This window comes from Centruroides vittatus, unplaced genomic scaffold, assembly GCF_030686945.1.
Source record: "Centruroides vittatus isolate TY-2023 unplaced genomic scaffold, ASM3068694v2 contig_1832, whole genome shotgun sequence".
Lineage (NCBI taxonomy): Eukaryota > Metazoa > Arthropoda > Arachnida > Scorpiones > Buthidae > Centruroides > Centruroides vittatus.
This window is the reverse complement of record NW_027121128.1, coordinates 574,584-590,402: the sequence shown is the minus strand read 5'-3', so window position 1 is coordinate 590,402 and position 15,819 is coordinate 574,584. Positions and strand designations below refer to the sequence as shown.

Genomic DNA, 15,819 nt, shown 5'->3' with positions numbered 1-15,819 from the left:
CAAATACGCGATTTATTTAATATTCCAGAAGGCAAAATAAACATTAATTTTAACAAATATTTACCCGTGAAAAATTATTTAAAATATTCAAAAAAATGCTTTTGAAATTCCCAGATCGAACCAGACTTTACACCTGAGAATAAATCCGCCAATTCATCAAGAAAATAAGAAATTTCCGTTTGTACTTCAGAGTGCCTTAAAAATCCTGCAATGAGTTGCTTAACTTTCCCGGCTACATTTAAAATTTTGGTGGCGCCATCTGTTACGATATTTTATTTTTTTAAAACTTTTCATAGTTTTAATTATTATAAAATAGCAAAAAAGCTTAATTCTGAGGGTAGGGACGGGATTTTTTTTTTCTTAAATTGTAAATGCTAATAACCAGTAAAATCGTTATTAAGTCCCACCCCCCACTCGAGATACGACACACAACCCCCTTTATCTCCCCATTCCCTCGACCTTTAACCACCAAAATTTAATATCGTCAATCCCCCTAATACACAAACCACCCTGCAAAATTTCAGAAATTTTCGACAAAAGGTACGGGAGTTATTAAGCTTCAAAGAGGCTAAACAAAATCGTGCTCCATACACATACATACATTAAAAAAAAAAAACCACGAATTTTTGCATTTATCGACGTTTCAAGATCCCCGAGTCCAAAATGTAAAAATCTTGTGGGAAGGGGGTCATTTTTGACCGATCGCCATACTTTCCCTCTGTTATACGTAACAAATCAGGGAAAATAGAAATAAAATAAATAAATAAATATCATTATGCAGATTACTGTCGTGCAATTTCCCACCGCCTGTCACTCCCTTTTTAAATGTTATTAACAAATTACAATCCCACATTCTATCACCCTCACTCTGTTAAAATTGCTATATAGAAGTGGAGGTGAGCTTAAACCTGATGTTAATTGACCGACAAAACCGGGTCGTGCATAACTTTCTAGTGTGGGTTTTCCTCTACACCTGCGGATAAGCGCCAACGCATTGGCATTTGTTTGGCCGACACACGGAATCAAAATCGCCCACGTGTGCCAACAGTTGACATAGCAAAAAGCAAAAAAAATATTCAGTTTTCCCCACAGATATTTTATGTCGGTTATTAAATATCGTTTGATTGAAGGGGGAAATAATAATAACCGAGGGGGTAGAGTTGCCGTATCGTGTTTTTGAATGATCGATGCGAAAGAAAACTTTCTCTAATTTCGTCATCCCGATGGTCTACGCTCTCATAAATCAAATTAATGATCTTTTCATTCGTACAGTTCATTTAATACACATTAAACAAAGATAATTTAGTCACGAATTGTCTGTACACAATTAAATTATATTGCTTTAGTACGCAGTAATGATCTCATTAAACTAACAGAATTATCTTCAAAAAATAATTACAACAGGACGTACACGTGAATACGTATTAAACGTGTATATATATATATATATATATATATATGCTCCACTGTATGATAGCTGCGTGTGCTTTCAGGAGGTGGGAGATTTGTGAGGTTGGATTGGGCGAGAGTGATAAAAACAATGGCCTTAGTAACTAAAACGTACATTTATTGATCTAGTAATTACAATAATTAAACTGCTAAACAAAAAATTGCTCGGGATTAAATTTAGAGAGGGACGGAATTTAGGGGTAGGTAGAGGTAGGGTCCGACTGAACGGTGTACTAACAAGCATACATAAGTTAAGAGGTGTGCGACCCCCCACAGTATTTTTCTTGGGTGTCGAATAATATTTGTCCCAAATTTGGTGTTGATAGTTGAACGTTGTAAAACCCTTTACCCAACATACACACATACATATTTTGACTTATAAATATGCAGATATATAAATGATAAAACGGTATAAACTGTTTTTTTTTTTTTTTTTTTAGTTATAGTTTTATGCCTTAGCAAAGCGAATATACAGTAAAACCTCTGTAAACCGGACTCACGGTATCGAATATCCCCCCCCCGGTTTGGCAGCTTTCCGTTTTATTAAGATTCCGTTTTGAATAGGTTTTACTGTAAAACTATTATAACTTATACCATAAATATTAAATTCTTTACTTAGTGATTATCACTAATACATTATTGTTATTAATAATACAGAGAGTCCTAATGAAATTTTAAGAAAATTTAAATTAATATTTTATTATGTAATTAAAATTTTTAAAAATCTCTTAATTTTTGTAAATTATAATAATGTTTAATGTATATTAAACTATTTAACATCGTTCAATTAACTTCATATTCGTCCTTTAATTAAGTAAAAGCCAGAAAATTACATTAAAGACAGAAATTTTAAGATTTTTTCCAATTAATTTTCTCGATTTAAAGCTATATTTACAAAATAAATTAAATTCGTATTTAAAAAAGCCAGAAAGAATACTAAACAACATAAAAATACCTCATTTTTTACAGAAAAGAAAAAAAAACCTGACATGTCATTACATAAACAACATATTTAACGTTACTTACAACTACACAAACAGCGAATTTATTAATTATTTCTATAGAATTATTTAACACATTATAGCACACACAATTCGTTATACAAAGGAATTCGGTATATAGAAGTTCTTAATACGGTCTTATTTTAATGCAGTAGAACCTGTTCAGAGCGGAAACCTGCCAAACCGGAAAAAAAATTTAAAGAGTAGAGTCCGGTTTACACAGGTCGAGCGCATTTATCATAATTCTAGCGCACGTATTGAATGCTGCCAAGTTAAAATTCGACACTACGCAGTGAACTACATCAATCGGAGGAAAAAAAAAAACAAAAAACAAAAATACTGAACTTATATAACTGAAAGAGTACACAACTATTAAATAAATGCGTTAAACTGCAAGAACTTAAGCTTTTTTTAGCCGTTAATGAATATTTATTTATATAATAGTTTCCATTATAGAAATATAGAGCTAATTACGGCAATTTTAAATGGTTATTTAGCAAATTTCTGCGTCAATACAGTTTGCAATATTAATTAAATCCGTATCTCCCTGCGAATTTTTCAACCTTGGTAATAATAATTAAAATTTCTAATTCTAATTTCAAATGAGTTCTATTAATTTTTTAAAGTTAGTTTTAGTGAAATGTAAAACAAAAGTTGACAATATATAAATTTTTCTTTATGTAATCATTATGTAAAATTTATGTTTTATGTAAATATAAACGACGACGAAACAGTCGCTCGACCGTGTAAATTCATATTGTTAAACAATTGTAATATGGTAAGAAAATTTATAAACTATTACAGAACCGACACTCCCGAATAGCACGCAATAATTCATTGTTTTTCTAGGGAGGAAAAAAAACATTTTTTTTTTAATGTTTACGTACGTACAAGTAACATTCTATGGTATGTTGTTATGTAAGATTACGTCATTGTTGTGAAAACCTCTTATTATACGAATAAACAGTCGTAAAATTATAAAACAAATTCGATCTAAAGTATAAAAATCGATATACGGAGTGGCCCGAAAGTCCGACTTTTGGGCCCCTGTATTAATAAAGAGGAAGAATTAATCGTTAATCATCATCAATTTTCTTAATGAAGTAATTAACTTACACAAAAATATTCTCTACTAATATCCTTATTGTTTAAACGGAAGAACGACGATGGTAACAAAGAGGATGTTTCGGTAATTTAATAATAAGTTGAGAATGACATTTATAATGGCAAAAAAAAAAAGAAAAAAGAAAAAAAGAAATAGCCTATTAAATCCCTAATTAAGCAACATATCCAGAGTATGTTGCTTAATTAACATTAAAAAATATATAGGAAATATCGCAATGATATAAATAGCAATACGTTCTTCATATCTATGTATATAAAAACTATCGATAAATCGATTAATCAGTTGGCCATTCAACATTTGAAAGGGTGAAGGACAGACGCAGCAAACGATCGACTTCAAAGTGTTTTTTATATATATATATTTTTTTAATTTCCACTTTTACTTTGTAATGAAAACAAATTCCCGTTCTGTAATAAAATTTTATTTTCTTTAAAATATTTCTTATATTCCATCAGCATGATAATCGTTTTTTCGGGAACAAAGATAATTTTCCCTTGTTTTTATTCTTGATAACGATTTTAAAAAAACGAGTTAAATCTTAATTAAAACCGACCCCACTCGAGATATGACAAGTAACCCCCTCGACCTTTAACCACCAAAATTTACTGGTATCAATGCCCCTAATACACAAACCTCTCTGCAAAATTTCAGAAATTTTCGACAAATGGCACGAGAATTATTAAGCATTAAAAAGGGTGAACAAAATCGTGCTCCCCACACACTAACATCCATACATACAGATAAACCCCCGAATTTTTTTTTTTCTTCTTCTTTTGCATTTCTAGGCGTTTTAAGGTCTCCAAAAAGGTCAGTCCAAAAATGTTTAAAAATTTTTTTGGGGGGGTAATTTTTTGATCGACGATTACACTCTCCTTCTGTTATATGTATTCTTCGTAGTCAATTCATAAATTCGAATTATGCCTTCTGTTTTTCTTAACAGAAGGAAAAAATGTATTTATTTCATACTAAATTACGATTTTTTTCCTGTTTTAAACAGCCTGCAAGCCACAAAATTGTACTAACGCAATCAAATCTCTTAGAAACAACTTAACTTCCTTAGATCTAACAAAAATTCAAACATTATATAACAAATACGTAACGTATTATCTGCTCTCCCCATCTAGCAACGATAATTCCTAATAAAATTGCAAAATATTTACGAAAGGAGTGTTTCTGGTCGATTTATTGATCGCTACCCACGTACTACATCGTCATCGACATTACAAAATCTCCGTAATTAAATTTCTAATGGAACGAAGATATGAAACGTCAGGGAACCTTAAGAAAACAATTCCCACATTTTACTCAGACGTTGTGACGAAGCGAATGGAGAGAAAATTTCAATTTAAATGGGTCAAAGCGCTCCCAAAATCTGGGTCGACGAGGACTAGGTCAATGTCAACTTGGCTCCTCATCGTCACCCAATTGGTCCACTTTTCAAATACCCAAGGATGGAAGGGCGCGTGACGTCACACAAACAACTACTCTGCATTGTGCTGACTGTGATAAAACTTTTTAAATTTAATTTTTCAATATCAATATTAAATTTGTGTGTATATATCTTCATACATTAAACTGGAAACAGGAAGAAATGACCAGAAACCATCATCGGAGTGCCAATCAAATAATAATAATAATCCACGCTCTTTTCAAGGTCAAATTTTTCTTCACCAAATAAGGAACCAAAGAATCGATACAGAAGGTCAGTTATATCACCAACGTAAGCAGTGACGTCAGAAGAGAATGTCCAACACGACATTACTCGAGAAACGTGAAAAGCAAAAGCACGAATTTAAGCGTAATCACTTATTTTAGAAACGTTAATCCCGACCACGCTTTATTTATTAAAATTCATCTACTCTACAAGAGATTTATGAAATCGATATTCGGCGAGAACCGAATAAATAAGATACGAGTTACGTAAATAAGTTGTAGGCTCGGGTTATTTCGCGCTAGAATATCAACAACAGGAATGTCTCGTGACACCCACACGTCACATGACGTCACAGGGTCATAACGATACCTCCTTATTTGGATGGAAACCAAATTGCCGGACCATGACCTCAATCTTACCGGGTGGTAGTTGTGCACTGGCCAAAATACAAACTACAGAATTTATTCTCTTACCGGAAGGTCCAGTGTATATACGTATATATATATATATATTTAACAATTGTAAAAGACAAATGTTTAATTGTTGTAGAAGAAATTTGGCTTCAATTTAACCAATGAAATGTTCCCTTGGTTATTATTTTAGAGGAATTGTGCCGAGTGGTATTGTGTCGGCGACACGATACGAATGAAATAATGAAGTACAGTAAATATTTCACACTAACTTAAATTACGAACGTATTTACAGTAAGAACATACTTAACCTAAATATAATCCACGGTACTGTACATGCAATTATATGTACAGTACGTATGCGAACATACAGGGGATGCAACAAGTAGGTATACAGTTGTTATGGAAAAAACACTTTTATGCATAAATTAAATCACAAATAAAGAATACGAAATAATAAAAGATAAATAAAAAAAAAACAATAATAATGATATATACCCACTTTTGCACCCTTAATGGATCTTCCTACATAACATCGCAGTGCCTTCTCGTTTCTGTATATAATTCCTTAAAACTGTCCCCCAAAATTAACGTACTCGACAATATAAAACACTGAACAATTGATACAGATTTATCTTTGATAAGTTATTTTCGAAAGATCTCATTCACTTAATATAAGCTTTAAAACCAATAATAATCTGTCGTTGAATTGAAGGTCATCAGCCTGCCAATATTAGCCAGAAAAATAACGTTGTGTATATCTCGCTCATTGAAACACTAAGCACGTGACATCATTTTAGAAAACACTGTCCGACTGTTTTATTATTTACGACATTTCATAAATATTTAAACTATTAGTAAATTTGTAAAATAATCGAATTTTTGTTGATGTTTTTTCCCTCTGTTAAAATATAGTTTTGTAAAATATTCTGCATTCCAAACTGGGTAATGTGCATATAACTTTTCGTTACCCAAATTATAAATTACCAGTTTTTCCGCCATTATTAATGCTCGCTAATTTCAACTTTGTTAGAATGTAATCAAAATAAATATAATGTTTTTGAAATTATTTTATACTTGTTTGCGTGTGCCCGGCTTTGCACTTTTAAGGGGGTGGGGGATTGGTGAGGTTGGGTGGGAGGGGTGATAAAAATAATGGTATATGAAATGTACTGTACATTCCTTGACAACCAATTTCTTGTGTTTACAGAATACAAAAAAATTCCTCGTGATTAAGTTAAGAAGGGGTGAATTTAGGAGTGATTGGGGAAGAGATTTAGGGGTGATTGAGATGGGATTTAGGTTGGGGCGTGGACCCCACAGTATTTTTTTCTAAGGTGTCGCATAACATTAGTTTCAAATTTAGTACAGATACGTAGGCCTAATCGTATAGAACCCTTTACCTAACATATGTATATATATAAAAGTCAAAATATGTACTGTACAGTACAATATAGTTACAATGATATTTTCGCTTGTATAATTTGTTTTCTTTTTCACAAATCTCTACAATCATTAATAAATATATAATCGAATTTAATTATTTAAGTTTTCTATTAATGTACAAATTTATCGAATTTATATATATAGATTATATAATAGAGTTCTCAATTAAATTACATAAACTTAAAAAATCTTTTATTACACTAATATTTTATATATAAGTTTGATTCTTACCGAGATCTATTGTGTAATAAAATAAAATTTAAATTCGTTAACTTGTAAAATTAAGGTCTGAAAATAATGAATAAAATTAATTATTATTATTATTTAAAATGGATGATTTCATCAGTTTAAGTCACGTTGTATTATTCATTATCTTATCTGAAAATAAATAAAAGCACATTTACTTGTTAGCCAAAGGAAATAATTAAGGAAGATTTGTTAATCATACAAAAACTTTAGTGAATTCTTGAGTATATTGCGTATCATACGAAAAATAAATTACTTTAAGGATAGCACGATATATATGATGAAACTTCATCATCTATTCTTAACCAGGAGTACTTCAATTCTTTCTACGTTTAATTACATAATTCTAAAAATACACTTGCAATGAATTAAAATTTAAGGACTATTGAATTTCATTACAGATAGATATATTTAAAAATTACGTTGACCTTACAAAGTTTATTACGTGCTTGTGTAGATTTAATAGTATAATAACTATTTAAGACATTTTAACATTCTTTTAGACTTATTTTACAGACTTATCACACTTTGTAACGTTAATTGGTGGGAAGAAGTCGGGGATCAAGTAGAAGAATTACTCCAAACTAGAAGCAACAATTTTTACTTTTTGAATTGTTAAAAAAAAACACTAAAAATCATAATTAAAAAAATAGATGTGTTGGCAGCTTATTTTCCTGCTATCGAGTGTAAGTCAATAAAGTTTCACAAGAGATGAGAATTGTAAATTACTCTGTGCAGTGACAAAAACTGTGTTATGATAAAGCAAAATACGATGTCTGGCATAAACATAAATCAAAATATTTAAATCTAACAAGTATAGTTTTAAAAAATGGGATGTTTAAATTCTATAGAGTTGATGCAATCGCTAACAAGACGATTCTATTACTAAGAAACGATTCGTTTAACCGGTTATCGAGTATCGTATAAACGTTTCTCGAACTCCCGAAATCGAAAATTTAGGCCAAATCATTGTTATGATGACTGGAAGCGTTTCAGATCCTTGCAAAGGTAACTTGAATACCTTGTGATGATAAAGAATTCGTAGAACATTTCATGTCAGCAATCAAAACAAGGAACTAATTTGAAAGGGATTCAAGAATATTTCTTAAGCGCTACAAGTCAATGACTTATATTAACCCAGAATTGTATTTAAGTTAGCCAATAGTGTGGAAAATTCTTCGAAGTTAATTTACAAAAAAAAAAAAGTTACAATATGTATGAAATTTTGCATGCTAAAGCTGAAGACAAGGTGAGGTGATAATACTTGTTTTATATTGACATTTTAAAAAGGATTGAGGACAACTACTTGTTCTTACTTATCTGGTTTTTCTTATTATAAAGTTACTTGTGATTACATATATAAAGAAATAAATGCTAAAGGAGAGTAAACACTGGATATAAAAATTTTGATGGAAAAATTATGTGGAGCTCAATATAAAGCTTGTGTATGTAACTTATTCTTCGAAAGAAATCGAATGATTGCTTTTTGTAAAACTTCCTTATGCAGAAAAGTATTTCTGTTTTCCATAAACTTGATAAAAAGAAAAAAGAAAACGAAATAATAATCGAAAATGGTATTGGGTATTCCAATAAAATAGGAATTTCATCAGAAAATAAGAAATTTTGTTTGAAGGTTGGTCAATAAACGAAATTCTCCTAGTTCCTCCTTCAAATGTACGGTAATGATGGCTTTATTTCTTTGAATACTTCAAGGACAACACGTATAATTTAAAAAAAAAAAAAAAATAGAAACAATTTGGAATCTGTAATAATATATTAATATACGACGTTTCAATTAAATAATAATTAGATTTACTTTAAAAATAAAATATAATTGAATATTTTAAAATATCAAAATAATTAACACCAACCTGAATTACAAGTAATATATATATTTTTTAAAAATGTTCGTTCATTTATGAAATTTCAGCATCTTATGAAATTCTGAATAAGTAATATTTGGAATAACGCGCAGAAATTATTTTAAAAGAAATTCATTCCCTAATTTCACAATTAATATAATTAATGGCGAAAGATATTAATTAATACTCAGAAAGAAGAAGGGGACAAAAAAAATTAAAAAGCTAATTTGTGTGATTTGCTTACCTAAAATATTTTCAAGTTTCAAAATAGGGCAAGGATAATATTTAATAAAATAATTAATATTTTGTTTGCTCAAATTTAATACTTTATTGCCTAATATATTTAATGTACTGTGTAAACGATAACAAACGAATCTGAAAAGATATTTGCAATTTGTTTTTCAGTTCAATAAATACGTCATTTTAAAATGTGTGTGACGACAAATATTAAAAATATACGTAATAGAAGTGTTTGAAAACACGTGATACGACATGTTGACATTATAAAAGAAACTAAAACAGAAAAGAAATCGATTGACTGACTTCGGTTTAACGATAATCAAATCCTTCACAGAGTCAATGACATCAGATAAACGGTCACGTTTCTGATCACATTTGACTTCCTGCTTTTTTTGTAACAGGTTTCTTCTTCTATGTTTACGAATTTATTGTACCAAGGTATATTATTTTAAGTTTCGTACAGCATAATACGGGATGCATCTGTTTTCGTAAACACTGGTGCAAGCGCACCTAAAACACAAATATGAATCGTGTTAATTAACTATAACGCATCTCGTGTGAAGTTTTTTCGATTGTAACGTGAATAAACATTCGAATAAGGAGGGTAATACCTACAAAGTGCATTCAATAAAGAGAGACTGCAATCTTATTACAGCATCTAATGCTCTCTGAGAAAAAGCTGTTTTTCAACCTATTAACTCCAAGTTTTGAAGTCAAATTGTATACTCCATCTCCAGGTTTTCAACTCAAACTGATTATTTACAATTTGACTTGAAAGCCTGAAGCTGGCTTGTACAATTTGAGTTTAAAACTTGAAGATGGCAAATGTTAATAGGTTGAAAACTGTTCACTAAACACTTTTTTCTCAGCCAGCATTAGGTGCCATAATAAGATTGAAAGAGTTTAAATTAAACAAAACATTAAATACTCACCGGTGCCATGTATAAAGGAGAATATATGTATCATATATTTACATTCATCGTAATCATTTTAAAATAGGAATTTGTATAAGCAAAACAAGACCTCATTGTGATCTATAACTCTTTTCCAGTCCAAAATTTAGCAAAGTTACTCCCCATTTCTATAAAAAGAGCGACCAAATATAACTTTTCCAAACGACGTGTTGGATCAACGCCAAGTTAGGCTTAGACAACACAATTCAAACTCGATTCTCACACCTTCTACGTATTAACAATCCCAAATCTTACCTTTTATATTCATTTTATATCCTTCTTATTTTATTTAAACATATAAATCTATATAATAATCAATATATATTTGACAAACGGGCGAGTTTCGCATCGTTGTACATCCATTGTCTCCATCGGTTGGCACTTTGTAAACAACTCGTTGCTAAGAGATGATTTAAAAGCGCCATCTCGTTTTCCTCGAATTAAACCTGAACTATTATTTTTTTTTCTTATTTTTTATTTTTATTTTTATTTTTCCTTGACGAAAGTAAAAATAAAATTCGTATTATAATTTCGTAATGTTTTATTAATTGCGTTAATATATCGAAGCGTGAAATGATTAAAATTTAAGAAAATATTAACAATAAGGAGATTCCGTCGCGCGCCAACGTAATCTCGCTTGACATTGTAACGGAAGAGGTCAAATTATATCAGAAATTTTCAAGTGCGGAATATATTTAGATTGCCTTATTGACGCGATATTTATGGAAGAATTTATATTGTCCATTGATATAACTGTCCCTCTTAAAGATAATTAAATGTTTAAATAATTATATTAATTTCGACGGTAATAACAATAGACCCGTTGTTACATCCACGTAGGAGACGGTAAAAATTGATAAAGCGGAAACACAATGGACATGTTAATTTCGTTAAAGAGTTTAATTAAAATAAATAAGTACATTTTATAATAATAATAATATTTCCTGTTTTTTTTAAACACGAATTATATTTTATCACTGTCGGAAATTCACGATAGAAACTTAAGATGAATTCCTCCGAGATAAAATATTTAATTGACAGATATAAAATACTTTGCCGTATTCTATTTTTGAAAATTATCGCATTTTTTTTTAAATTAAAGTTTATTTAATTTAGACGACGATCTTTGATAAGTGTTTGTTATATTCTATTGGCTTCTTAATGAGTGTTATATATTTTTATTTAGATTATTATCTTAATTAAAGAGATTTTATTGAATAGATAAATAACTACTTTACAAATTAAGTATTGTTTTTAAGTATTTTTAATTAAGCAGTGTAGACCTAATTAATATTCAGATTATCTTTCATGTGTATTGTATTGTATAGTGTGTGTGTTTTGTATTATGTGTCGGTTGTATTGTATTATATGTGTCTGTTGTATTGTATTCATGTGCTGTATTGTATACGTGTGTTTGTTGTATTGTATTCGTGTGTGTTGTATTATGTGTATTTGTTGTATTGTTTACGGGTGTCCCAAAATAAGTTATACCTATTTACCTTTATTATTTCGTAGTAAAGAGGAAGAGAAATGTTATTCATAGTGTTTTGTAATGTGTATTTTAAAGAATTTACGTGACAAATTCACCTTCTTCCGCAATGATATTACGTAACCTGATTTGAAAGTTTGAGACCATACATTGCAAGACGTTATTTAAATTAAAGATTTTACGCTCAGGTTTGCATTAAATTTCAACATTAACCGAATACAATGTTAAAGTTTCGTTGCATTCCGAGTACGCGTTGTGACGTTACCTCCGTTTAAATGTGATCGGTATATTTTGGGACGCTGTAAGTGCGTGTATTAACTATTATATGTACTGTGTGTATAGAGTATTTTGAAAATATGAGTGCTGCTCAAGGCAGATTCAGGGGAACCAAGGCACGTGCCCTGTCGTTTTTGGAGAATGTTGTTACTCAATTAACTTATAATCGCTTTAATTACCTAATCTTACCTAATTGTGCTGCGGCATCATAAGCTCCCCCCTGGATACACAATTTCAAATTTTCTAAATTTCACAAATAACGTAGTTAAAATCAAACATTTCTTGCTTTTTAATGTTAAAAAAAAAGTAGTTTTTAAATTAAATACTATTGATACTAAATGACATTTCTGTCAAGGAAAAAGTTTCTTAAAATGAAAACATTATAGTTTAATTTTCCTGTATTTTCATTTTATTCTTGATTTTTTTTAAAAAAATTGCTTTTTTAATAAAACATTTCCTGTTTAATATGTTCCTTTTTAATATTTTTCACACATAAAAAAAAAATACATAATAAATTGCGAAACTTCTAATCGGAGAAATTCTTTAATATACAAAGTAGGTCACTCTTCTATTTTTTATATGTATATAAGATAATTCTATCCGTAAACAATAATATAACATTTCCTGGAAGTTTCAATTATTGTATTAGTAAACACGAATGTGTGTAATAGTGTCGACTGGACGTTGGCCTTGAGACTAAACTCGTGATTATGATTTTTTCCCCATCCTCCCCTGTTTAGACTAATACGTATCCTAATTTATTCATTTGAAATTAATGGTAAACACGCGAGGATTCGTAACTAACTCGTGATTATGATCCCACACTAAACCATAAAAGATGACAGCAACGTAGTTACGTGCGAATGACACTATATTAAACTATGGGCATTAATCAGAAACAGAATGAGTTAAGGATGTACCGCAATAAGGAAAAGGAAAAATATAAAACTTTCTCATTTCCTGTATTAAAATTCTTATCTTATTTTTGTTTTATCAGCTTCATTTTCTATTCGGAAGTTATAGATTAATATCCTTAAAATCCCATAGTAATTCGTGTCACATTGTGCTGTGACTTATACAGGGTTGCCCAAAAGTTATTTGTTCCTGTTTTGGTCACATAATTGTAAATATGAACGATAAACCGAATTTAGAACAATGTTTTCCTTTTACGAAATTACAGGAATTAAGTGTCTGAATAGGAAAGCAATGGCGGTAACTGACTTTTGTGTTGCCATTTATTTTGATGTAGATCTTGTTTTTTTTTTTTTTTTTAATCGAATTTCCTGTATTTTGGCGTAATGCGTATTTATCACTTACGTAAACTTGACGTGTCCTAATAATATTTATTTAAAACCTCGGTTAATCATTAAATTGGGTCCACTGTAACACTTCCAAGAGTAATTATATTGTAATCGTGTAATAAACGACGTTTGTTTTTCAGATTTCAGCTTCCTTTAACGGTTATTTTTAAACATCCGAACGTGTTTCCTAACTTTGTTATCTGGTACAACCCATTTATAATGTCTAAAAATGACCATCTCGACTCATCCATTTTCTCCTCATTTAATAAACAAGAAACACACGTTTTCTGAACAAGTTTCCATATTTAGAAAGTAAAAAAGTTAATGTCTAAATTTCATAACTTCAATGCAATATAAATTGGATCTTTTTTCCCCTAGAAAATTAGGGAAAACGAAGCATAATCTGAGAATTTTCAACACTTGATTGGATGTGGCACGCGACACGTGGAATGGCAAAGGGTTTGTGTGGCACCCGGAAGGACTTTTTATCAAAAAATGGCCCCTATTTAGGTGAAGAAACTCCAGGAAACTCCACGTGGTCAGCCCGTCAGGCACGATCCCGCAACTATCAGGGGTTCAGCGATAAAATCGCTGAACCCCTGATAGTCCGTGTATTTTCTAAAGAATTAGAGAAAAATCAAGCATAATTTCTAACTTAATTCACACAGAAGAAGAATAAACAAGATTTGGCAATGAAGTAACGTTTTTTAAGAACTTTAAAAAGAAAGAACAACATAATTTTCATTGCTACTCTTTCCGGAAATTTTCTAGAAAAAATTATTCTTGTTTACTGAGATCATATTTCGAGTGGGTTGAGCTATCAATGTCTTCTCTTCAATATCAAAACAAACTCTTAGCATTAATTATATTTTATGGTGTAAATTTAGAAGAGTTTAGAAAATTTCTAGAAATGTAAAAATTACATAGATCTTACACAAAAATAAATGTATCAAATGATAACCACTGCCGTTAATATTGGAATTCTATCCGTAAACTAAACAAGGAATTCTGTAAAAACAATGGAGTTCTTCATTACTGACTCATTGCTACTGTTAGAGATTTCGGCTTCCTGTAAACGATTACTCTTTATTCTACAGATCATCTTATTGGCCAGTTTACATACAGGGTGCATAGGAAAGTCCCTTTAACCAGAAAATTCTTGTGTAAATTTAGGGCCTCGCATTAAGAGGGCCCTTATAATTTTAAATGTATTTAATGGATGGAAAAGGTCTCTTACATATATTATAGCTTAGGCCAAACTCGTGAATGGCCATGACCATGCTACGAAAATATCAAAGTTTTCAGCTTCCTTTAACAAAATTTTATGGAACTTTAATATAAAGATATTTAAATTTACTCAAACAATTATTTTTTTCGATTCTTTCACGCCATTGATGCGCCCATCAGTGGCCGAGTGGATAAAACCACTAAAAACTGGGGGGTTCGACCTAGCAAACGTCTGGTCACGTGGAGTTTTCCGGGTGTTCTTCACGCGTAAACAGTTCCCATAGAAAGTCCTCGTAGGAGGCATTCCCTTGGCAGATCGCCCACGTGTCGCGTTGCCGCATCTCACCAAACCATCAAATTACAGGGCGCGTTGAATGGTAGAAGGACTTTAATGCAGCTGGATAAGTAAACCAATGGTATAGACCGTTTCATCAATTTGTTCATCCGATTGTATTAAAACGGCTCTACCAGGCAACGCACCAATTGATAAGTTACTTCTTACCTTTGCCGAAATTGTTCCTTATTTCGTCTGTTCAATGATAAGAAAATTGTTACGTTTTTAAATGACTCAGAGAATAGTTAAGCGATTAGAATTTAAAATATTTTAATTCTAATCCCGATAAAAATGTACGAATAAGTCAATAATTTACTATAGTTTATACCTTAAGCCTGGTACACACGTGTGTGTGCCCGGCTTTAGGATGTTCGATATAAATATGCAAATAGAAGTAAAATATTTTAATATTCTTTATTCAAATACGGTTAACCGACGTTTGGAACACCCTGTATTTTAAAAAAGAAAACAGATTGTTATATTGTGTATACACAAGATAACCCGAAAGTCGTTTAAACAGATTGCATTTAAATAATTTATATTATAAATATAAATATTTATTTGAAATTAGAAGAAACAGAGATGAGAAACAATAAAGTAAACACGGAGACAATGCAGTGGGCAATCGAGCGAAACGATGGTGGCACGTTTCGCGGGAAGTCGATGATTAATCAACTTCACTTTAAACATGACTGAAAATCTTGCAAAATTCAAATGTTATATTGTATATAATTAAGTATTTTTCTCCGTAATAATTAGATATTTATTTCGTAATCGAGTCATTAGTTACACGCTGTCGACTTCG

General features: G+C 30.6%; 1 protein-coding gene across 4 annotated transcripts in view; it reads right to left on the bottom strand.

Annotated features, from left to right (window-relative positions):
* raw overlaps nucleotides 1–15,224 on the bottom strand; it is a 57,689-nt gene extending 42,465 nt beyond the window's left edge. Inside the window, exons 1-2 of one of the 4 annotated variants that reach the window (XM_067264246.1) lie at nucleotides 10,643–10,779; nucleotides 10,367–10,515 (exon numbers count right to left, since the gene is read on the bottom strand). The gene's annotated coding sequence lies outside the window, so the exon portion shown is untranslated. Of the gene's footprint in view, nucleotides 1–6,142; nucleotides 6,528–10,366; nucleotides 10,516–10,642; nucleotides 10,782–15,182 lie in introns of those variants that run through there. The other 3 variants (XM_067264247.1, XM_067264243.1, XM_067264249.1) reach the window with 3 other exon arrangements.
* Between the last annotated feature and the right edge of the window lie 595 nt (nucleotides 15,225–15,819).